The sequence below is a fragment of the Dermacentor silvarum genome, chromosome 2 (genome assembly GCF_013339745.2).
Source record: "Dermacentor silvarum isolate Dsil-2018 chromosome 2, BIME_Dsil_1.4, whole genome shotgun sequence".
Lineage (NCBI taxonomy): Eukaryota > Metazoa > Arthropoda > Arachnida > Ixodida > Ixodidae > Dermacentor > Dermacentor silvarum.
This window is the reverse complement of record NC_051155.1, coordinates 120,087,084-120,097,172: the sequence shown is the minus strand read 5'-3', so window position 1 is coordinate 120,097,172 and position 10,089 is coordinate 120,087,084.

The window sequence follows — 10,089 nt, the reverse complement described above, 5'->3', positions numbered from 1 at the left end:
CCAGAGGCAGAAGATAGAAAATCCCATCCCAAAATCAGCTGGTGAGAGCACGGGTATAGCACAGCAAACTGTATGTGATGGAGAATGTCATCGATAAGTACACGTGCAGTACAGAAGGCAGCAGGTCGAATAGTGTTCCCTTCGGCTGCAACCAGCGTGGGACCATCGTAAGGCGTCATAACTTTCTTCAGACGGGAACACAAATGAACATTCATAACCGACAAAGCCGCACCAGTATCCACTAAAGCATCCACGGGCACCCCTTCAACGTACACACGAATCATATTGGATGGGCGCGCTGGAGGAATTTCAGTCTTGTGTGTGTATGCAGTTTTTCCTCCGGAAACTGCATCGCTTAGTTTTCCGCGCGAACGGTAGAGGTAAGGGAGGCAGGCCTAAGTGGTGACGATGAGCGGCGGTAGGGTGATGGAGAACGGCGTCTGGCCGAACGGTAAGCGCCTCGTGCATCAGGTGATGCAGGCGGAGATGGAGAGCGCTGCGAAGGTGAAAAGTAACGCCGCCCTTGGTAAGAGGCCCCACTGTAAAAATCGCGCTCACACATATCGTAGCCCCGACGCTCGTCTTGCTGGCGCTTGCGGCAAAAGCGTGATATGTGGCCGCGATAGCCACAATAATAGCACGTAGGACGAGACGGACGCCAATGGGGGTAGTAGGGGGTGTTCGGTGTACCGTGTGACAGGGAGGTCAGATGGGCCGATGAAGGCTCTGGCGGTGATGACGAGAAGTGAACCGTGGGCGCAGTAGCAACCGACGCGTAAGTTGGTAGCGGCAACGGAGAAGTGGCGTGGCCGACAGGCTTGGCAGCAACTTGCGCGTATGTCGGTCGTGCGGTAGTTGGTAATGCTTGAGGGACAGGAGCTTGTGCTGGCACAGCGCAGGTCAAGGACGCCAGTTCTTCCCTGATAACGTCACGCAATGACGCACCAAAAGGTTGGCTGGGATACGTCGAAGGTGAGGTTAACCCCATCGATTGTAACTCTTCGCGTATGAGCGTGCGTATCAGTGTACGTAGGTCATGGTCCCCCGTAGAATGGGCATCGTCAATGTCGGGCTGTAGGCGGACAGACTCGAGCTCATCGAGGCGCTGACAAGTGATTACGACGTCAGCGACGGTAGCCGGATTCTTAGTGGCGAGTGCATTGAAGGCAAGAGTTCCAATGCCTTTGAGAATGTGGCGTACCCTGTCCGACTCCGACATTGAAGAATTCACACGGCGGCAGAGTGCAAGGACGTCCTCGATGTAGGAGGTGTACGACTCACCCAGGTGTTGTTTGCGAGCATCGAGGCTTTTCTTGGCTAGAGTGGACCGAACAGCCGGTGTGCCGAACACTTCACGAAGCTGGTGCTTGAAGAGAGTCCAGTCGGTCAATTCGGGCTCGTGGTTAAAGAACCACGTCTTCGCCACGCCAGACAGATAGAAGGAGACATGGCGTAGTTTATTAACATCATCCCAGTGATTGGCAGAACTGACTCGCTCATAATCGTCCAGCCAGTCTTCGACATCCTCTCCGCGAAGACCAGCGAAGAGATGGGGGTCACGCTGGGCGCTGTTGATGATAAAGGAAGGAGGCACTTGCGATGTCGGAATGGAGGCAATAGGGGCGCCAGGCTGCACGTCCTGCGGCAGGCTAGCTGACGGTGGGCGCAAGCGGCGACCTGAACGAAGCTCCAGGAGGCAGACCGGACGGCCAGAGGACGTAGGACCGAAGAGCACACTCCACCACTTGTGACGTCTCGGTTGGAACGACGTTTATTAGGCCCGGGAGCTCGTCAGCGAACCAGCGCAGCACACAGGCGATGATGAAGAACACATATACAGGCGAAGAGGAGGATAGGTAAAAGTGCGAGGATGATGATGATAACATACAGATGAGGAAGATGTGCGTAATAAACGCCCACAATATATATATATATATATATATATATATATATATATATATATATATATATATATATATATATATATATACAGGGTGTTTCAGCGAACACTTTCAAAAATTCTTAAAGGTTGACTGTGGCAGATAGCACAATTCTAGTTCATGAGCTGGTCTACTCGAAGAGGCGGACATTACTTGCGCAAGAAATTGAAATGCATCATCAAATAATTAACAAAAATTCACAAATAAGTTTTTAACTAATTACCTGATGGCCCATATTGCAATTTACAAATTGTAGCCATGGAGTTCGCAACGCGGATCCACTTGGAACGCTGTCATGATATGGACGGAAGCGCGCGAAAAACAAAAAGACATTGCCGTGTTCGCCGTGCGGGGGCGATGACGAAGTGGTGTGATCGTGTGGCGCGTGGCGCGTGGTGCGTGCGAGTGTTCGGAGCTGCTCGGCGTTGAAGGCCAGCCGGTTCTCGCTGGACGCCCGGTCCAGAGAACCCAGAACGCCCACTGCGCCGTCCTTGGACGCAAACGACCTGTGTTCCTGCTGGGCAACCGGTCCAGGGAGCCAGGCGAACGAGGTAACTCGTTCTCGGATGCCGGTGACCTGCGTTCCTGCTGGGCAACTGGTCCAGGGAGCCAGGTGAGCGGGGCAACCGCGGTCCAGAGAGCCAGGCGAGCGGGGCAACCGTTCGAGAGAGCCAGGCGAGCGGGGCAACCGGTCCAGGGAGCCTGAAGGGCCTGTGTTCCTGCTGGACAACCGGTCCAGGGAGCCAGGCGAGGTGGTCGCTTTCCCGGGCCACTGCCACGACCAGCCTGCTGCCGGAGGCGAGAGCAGTAGCGAGAGCGGTTGCACGGCTACCACGGCTGTGTCTGCTACCGTCGCTGCTGCCACTGCAGATTCCATGATGCCGTGGGCAGGCCCATGGTGACGTCGTCCAGCCGTCAGCCGACCCTTCGGGACCGACATCGGCCTCTACGCGTCAACGGGCTCCACGCAAAAGGAACGCACGGCGAGAGACTTTATCATATATAACAGGACACTCTAAGTAGCAGCTTCGGGACTGCATGCATTAACAAACTTAAGTACGTGTCCATCGTGATGTCTGTACGTCTTTGTGCTGTTAATATATATTCTGTGTTTGTGTGCACTCGAGCGGTCGATTGCGTTCCTTGGTGAGTGGTCCTGGGCCCAAACCTCATTACAGTCTCATCACCAATCAAACAGCACTACATAATCATCAGTTTCATCACAATCTGGCGAGCCTGCCAGGATACCGCTCGTAAAATCATCGAAGGAAATTATCCTCCCTCGAGTGCACGCTCACAGAAACGAAACGATGGATACAGAAAGATTAGCCACTATTGGATCACAGCTAGGACTGTCCGGTGTGGAATTGCGTACGTGGATTGAGAATGAACAGGCAAAACAAAGAGCGGAACGAGCTGCGGAGAGAGAAGCAAGTAAGGAAGCCGACGAAAGAACTCGACAAATTCTTGAGCTCAAATTGAAGCTCCAAGAAGGAGCTCAGAGTGAATCCGCACGAATCAACACTGATTCGATGTCTCTTCCGAGTGCCGCCTCTTCAGTTCTCAACCCGCAAAAGTTGCTTCCGTTGTTCGATGAGCGACGCGATGATTTGCATGCGTACTTGCAAAGGTTCGAGCGCGTGGCAACAGGACAAGATTGGCCACAAGAGAAGTGGGCATTAGCTGTGAGCATGTGTTTGAGTGGTGAAGCGCTAACAGTAATTGGCCGAATGACTGCCGCTGATTCATTAAACTATGAAAAGTAAAGAAAGCTTTGCTGCAGAGGTTTCGATTCACTGCGCAAGGTTACCAGGAGAAATTTCGCAAGGCAAGGGCAGAGGATGGAGAAACGGGAGACAGTTAGCTGCTAGGCTTTCAGGGTACTTCGACCACTGGATTGACATGGCTAACGTGTCCAGAACGTTCGACAGCCTTCGAGACCACATGGTCGCCGAACAGTTTATCCGGTGTTGCCATCCAAAGCTTACTATATTCCTGAAAGAACGAGAATGCAAGTCACTCCAAGAGCTAGCTGATGCGGCTGATCGGTTCATTGAAGCTCAGAACCTATCGAATCTCGGGAAGGTTCCGGAGGACGCAAAATACGTCACTAGGAATGCCACCGACGCTCCGAGGAAACCACCACTAAGGTGTATGCTTTGCAAGCGCCTGGGGCATCAAGCTCATGAATGTCGCAACCCAGCTAAAGAAGTGACAAAGTGCAAGTTCTGTGGGAAGGTTGGTCACAAGAGCGACGACTGCTGGAGCACGAAGGCACATAAGGAGAAAAGTTCAGCCTGCGTGGTCAACGAGAACCGCTATGATTTTTCTTTGTGTCACCCAACTGGAAAACACAAGAAAGGGAAAAATAGTGACACTTTTGACAAAAAACCGGACCAAAGAAAACCCAGTTTTCTAGTGGAAGGAATGCCAGTAGTTGAAGGGCAAGTTCTCGGTCGAACGATTAGGGTTCTTCGTGATACGGGCAGCAATACTGCAATTATCCGAAGAGACTTAGTTCCTGATCAGAGTTTGACTGGAAAGAGTAGCAGAGTCCTGCTTATTGATGGCTCTGTAATTGATGTGCCAGAGGCCAGACTCCACGTAAATACACCCTACTTTACTGGAGAAATCACAGCCTTATGTATGAACAAGCCGCTTTATGATCTTGTGCTCGGAAACCTACCCGGCGTCAGAGGGCCTCACGAGCCAGATATTAACTGGAAGCACGCTTCAGTCGACCAAAGAGACACTGCGTCGCTAAACACCAGTGTGCAAGTGATACCTGTGGAGCACCCTCACTATGTTTCCGCCATGGTGAAGCCACAAGAGAATAAGACGACTCCATTGTGCGCACCAAAGATAAAGTGGTGTGACGTTACCAAAGACCAATTTGCAGAGGAACAGCAGAAAGACAAAACGTTGAAATATCTGTTTGCTAAAGTCGACAGAAAGTGCAAGTCACCAAAAGGCCACTGCTACTCGTTCCTTGAAAAAGGTGGGCTTCTCTACCGACAGTACTGTCTTGCTACCGGCAGGACATTTAACCAGCTTGTCGTGCCGAAGATGTTTAGAAGACCTATACTTGAAGTCGCACACGAAGGTCTTATGGCCGGACATCAAGGCATTCGGCGCACGACTGATCGAGTCTTGGCGGATTTTTACTGGCCGGATCTGCATGGCGACGTGAAACATTTCGTCAAGTCCTGCGATAAGTGCCAGCGAACAACACCAAATAGCAAAATAGGTGTTGCGCCTCTGGGCAACATGCCTATAATACGTACACCTTTTGAGCGCGTTGCGGTCGATTTAATCGGTCCTTTCTCACCGAAATCGGACCATGGCAACCGCTATATTCTGACCCTCATAGATTTTGCCACCCGATATGCGGATGCCATTGCTCTTCCTGCAATTGATGCTGTGCATGTGGCAGAGGGAATGATTGAGATCTTCTCTCGCATTGGTCTACCCAAAGAGATCGTAAGCGACCAAGGAACAAGTTTCACATCGGAACTCATGGAAGAGGTGGGCCGTCTACTTGCCATCAGGTTTCTACGAACAACTCCCTATCATGCCATGGCGAATGGGCTCGTGGAAAAGTTTAACGGGACCCTGAAGACCATGCTGAAGAGGATGTGCCAGGACAAACCTCGATCCTGGGACAGGTACCTTGCTCCACTGCTTTTCGCCTACAGAGAAGTGCCGCAAGCAAGCCTGGGCTTCTCGCCTTTTGAGTTGATTTATGGTCGACACGTACGAGGACCACTGACGGTGCTCAAGGAGCTGTGGACCAATGAGGATATCGACGAAGAAACTCGTACAACCTATACCTATCTCGTCGATCTTCGAAATCGCCTTGAGGAGACATGCAAACTCGCCCATGATGAGTTGGAGAAGGCACGCGCAAAGCAAAAAACCTACTTTGACCGGAAGAGTCCGTCCTCGCAAGTTAAACGTTGGCGATAAAGTACTTATTCTACTGCCGACTGATTCCAACAAACTGCTAATGCAGTGGAAGGTCCATTTGAAGTCATCGAACGGAAGAACTGAGGTCGACTACTGTTTTGAACATAAGTGGAAAAAGAAAAATATTCCACATCAATATGCTCAAGAAATATGAGGAACGCGAACCTTTACAAGTGCAGCAGGTCTCTGCCATAACAGAGATCACCAAGCCTTTGACAGACCTCACACGGAAAGGACCAAACAACAGTCTCGCGTGGGGACCGGCTCAACAGCAAGCGTTCAGCATTTTCAAGAATAAGCTCGGCAATGCTCCCATTCTACAAGCACTCAACATGACAAAGAGTAGGATAACATCGGAGCGGATTACCTGAGCCGTTTCTAAATCGCTAAACCATAGAGTTAAAATGTTTAACCTTTGGAGTGCTGAAGGACAAGAAGACAATTACCAACTTTACTTTTAAAGCAACAGTGGTATATGTAGTGGACTCGTTGTAAAAGTGTACCTCCGCGCAACACGTTGGCCTTTGTTTTCCGCCTCCTTCCCCATTAGAAAAGTTGTAAACAACTTTCTTAAAACCGGGGGTTGTCATGATATGGACGGAAGCGCGCGAAAAACAAAAAGACATTGCCGTGTTCGCCGTGCGGGGGCGATGACGAAGTGGTGTGATCGCGTGGCGCGTGGCGCGTGGTGCGTGCGAGTGTTCGGAGCTGCTCGGCGTTGAAGGCCAGCCGGTTCTCGCTGGACGCCCGGTCCAGAGAACCCAGAACGCCCACTGCGCCGTCCTTGGACGCAAACGACCTGTGTTCCTGCTGGGCAACCGGTCCAGGGAGCCAGGCGAACGAGGTAACTCGTTCTCGGATGCCGGTGACCTGCGTTCCTGCTGGGCAACTGGTCCAGGGAGCCAGGTGAGCGGGGCAACCGCGGTCCAGAGAGCCAGGCGAGCGGGGCAACCGTTCGAGAGAGCCAGGCGAGCGGGGCAACCGGTCCAGGGAGCCTGAAGGGCCTGTGTTCCTGCTGGACAACCGGTCCAGGGAGCCAGGCGAGGTGGTCGCTTTCCCGGGCCACTGCCACGACCAGCCTGCTGCCGGAGGCGAGAGCAGTAGCGAGAGCGGTTGCACGGCTACCACGGCTGTGTCTGCTACCGTCGCTGCTGCCACTGCAGATTCCATGATGCCGTGGGCAGGCCCATGGTGACGTCGTCCAGCCGTCAGCCGACCCTTCGGGACCGACATCGGCCTCTACGCGTCAACGGGCTCCACGCAAAAGGAACGCACGGCGAGAGACTTTATCATATATAACAGGACACTCTAAGTAGCAGCTTCGGGACTGCATGCATTAACAAACTTAAGTACGTGTCCATCGTGATGTCTGTACGTCTTTGTGCTGTTAATATATATTCTGTGTTTGTGTGCACTCGAGCGGTCGATTGCGTTCCTTGGTGAGTGGTCCTGGGCCCAAACCTCATTACAGTCTCATCACCAATCAAACAGCACTACATAATCATCAGTTTCATCACAATACAAACGCATTCTGGGGATGACACCAGTTTCGAGATACTATTTCCCGAACTTTGCGGAGAAATGCATTATCGTTCCAGTTAGTTTCTTTAAAAAACGTCGCTTTATGCATTGAAGCACAAAAATAACTGGAACGTCAATGCATTTCTCCGCAAAGTTCGGAAATTAATATCTCGAAACTGGCATCATTCTCAGAATTAATTCCAAGTGGATCCGCCTTGCGAACTCCACGGCTCCAATTTGTAACTTGCAATATCAGGTAATTAGTTAAAAACTTAATTAGTGACTTTTTGTTAATTATTCGATTATGCATGTCAATTTCTTGTGCAAGTAATGTCCGCCTCTTCGAGTAGACCAGCTCACTAACCAGAATTGGGCTAAGTGCCACAGGCAACCTTAAATAAATTTTGAAAGTGTTCGCTGAAACACCCAGTATATATATATATATATATATATATATATATATATATATATATATATATATACTGGGTGTTTCAGCGAACACTTTCAAAATATATATATACTGTGGGAACGCTGCCATGAATAGTGGATAGGAGCCAACCGTGGACAAAGAAGAGGACGGACGCGCGAGCAGTCTGCCCAACACGAAAATTAGAGATTACACTAACCAGGATACGTTGCCGCATCCCGACACTAAATTTCTATACACACAGGGCTGGTTTGGCGGCATCTCCTTTGTGTATACAGTGCGGCGAACCAGAAACTATTGATCATTTTCTCCTTGCTTGCCGACGATTCTCCTCAGTAAGGAAAAGGGTGCTTGAGGACCCTGTAAACAAACTTGGCCTCAGTATGAACGCTACCGTCTTGCTTTCGTTTGGAGCTTCCACATTGGGGTACAGCCACCAGAATGTTTGCACTGCAATGCAAAACTTTATCATTAATTCGAATCGACTGCCTTCCTAAAATAGTCAATTATAATAAGTAATTAGAAGACCAAGCAGAATTCATCTTCCTTTTTTTCTTTCTTTTTATCTTTTTCTAATTTTATTTAAATCCATTTTCTCCAAACCGCCCAATTCTTGGCCGATCCCCCACGGTGGGTATGTGCCATTTGTGCTGTGGATCATCATCATCAGTGTGCGAGGTACGCGCGAGCTGCATTTGGGAGCCCTTGGGCGCGGCCGGCCGGGACTGGAGCGGTGGCCGCAGACCACGGAACCGAGGCGTTTTCCCACATTGGCGCTCGTAACGTGGGGCTCCGGCTGTGTTCCGTGACGGACCATGCTCGTGGGGAAGGCTGGAGGTACCCGTTCCACGGCTGGTAGCGACTCCAACCCGGCCATGGCAAGTGACCGTTTCCGCTGTGCGAGTTGCACCTCTGACGCTCGATGACGTGCGATTCCGCCGGTTCCTCCTCCGTCGCCGTCATCGATTCTGTCGTTGGTCATGGTGGTGGCGTGGTCTTCTACGCGCTGCTGCAGCTCCCGACGCCGCCGTTCTCGAAGGGCATCGCCAGCGCAGGTGACATCATTCTCGCGATCGCGCCAACACCAACCACCTTAAGTGCGGCTCCGTCCCTCGGTGCGTGGTTCTCTGGTTCTCTGCTGCAGTGTGGTGTGGTCTCCGGTGGCAAGTCATTGAGTGGGCAGCAGCGCCTTCCGGCGACCTGCTGTGTGCACTCCTCAGAACGAGGTTGGAGAAGAAAACTAGACCACGTGTGCGCCAGGGGACGGTTTAGGGCCTTTCGGTTCCTGCAAGACCGCAACTCCGAAGCTGCACCACCTGGCACGCTCAATCTTCGCGAGGCGTCCGTCATGGAAGCCAGTCAGGTTTAGGGCCAGCAGGTTCCTGGAAGACCTCAGTTACTCGGCCTTGACGGTTCCACCGATACTCGTTCGGTGCATCAGAGTCCAAGGCTCGCCCGCCAGAAGGAGTGTCATGCCGTCGCTGCCCGCCACCGTGGGCAAGTGCCGTCAACGCCTTCTCAGCGCAGCTGCGGGGAAAAGCGCTGGCCATGGAGGAAGGAATGGCGCTAGCGAATGTTTGCACCCGTTGTGCCGACGACCAACTACACCACCCGCCGCTGACTCGACGCTTCTCCTCGTATTGTGCCTTGCGGTGCGCTTGCTGTGACGACGTGGCGGAGTGAGCGAGTGATTTTGCAACGCGGAGCAGCAGTGTGTGTGTGTCTTTCGTTGTGGTGTTTCTTTTGTTGTGATCGTGGCCGTGTTCATCGAGCGCGTAGCATCGTCGGCCGTGGCGCCGGGTTCCAACGCCGTGTTGCCGGTCAGTGCCGTCAACGCCCTCGCAGAGGGAGCGGCAGTGTGGAAACGCTGACGTGAATAGTGGATAGGAGCCAACCGTGGACAAAGAAGAGGACGGACGCGCGAGCTGTGTGCGAGGAACGCACGAGCTGTGGATTGGCGCCCTTGGGCGCGGCCGGCCGGGACTGGAACTGTGGCCGTGGACCACGGCACCGAGGCGTTTTCCCACATATATTTATATATATTTATATACATATATGTTTTGTATGTTAACGTTCCTCCAATGTAGCAAGGTTCGCTCAAAGTAGGAGGAATTCAGCGCAGTGCTCTCGCGATGTAAGGAGCAGTGCCGCACATTCAATCAGGAAGACAGTTTAGAGAACGCACCGAACAGTGACGCATCGTCTACGATATACACAGTCAAGACGAGAAAGCAG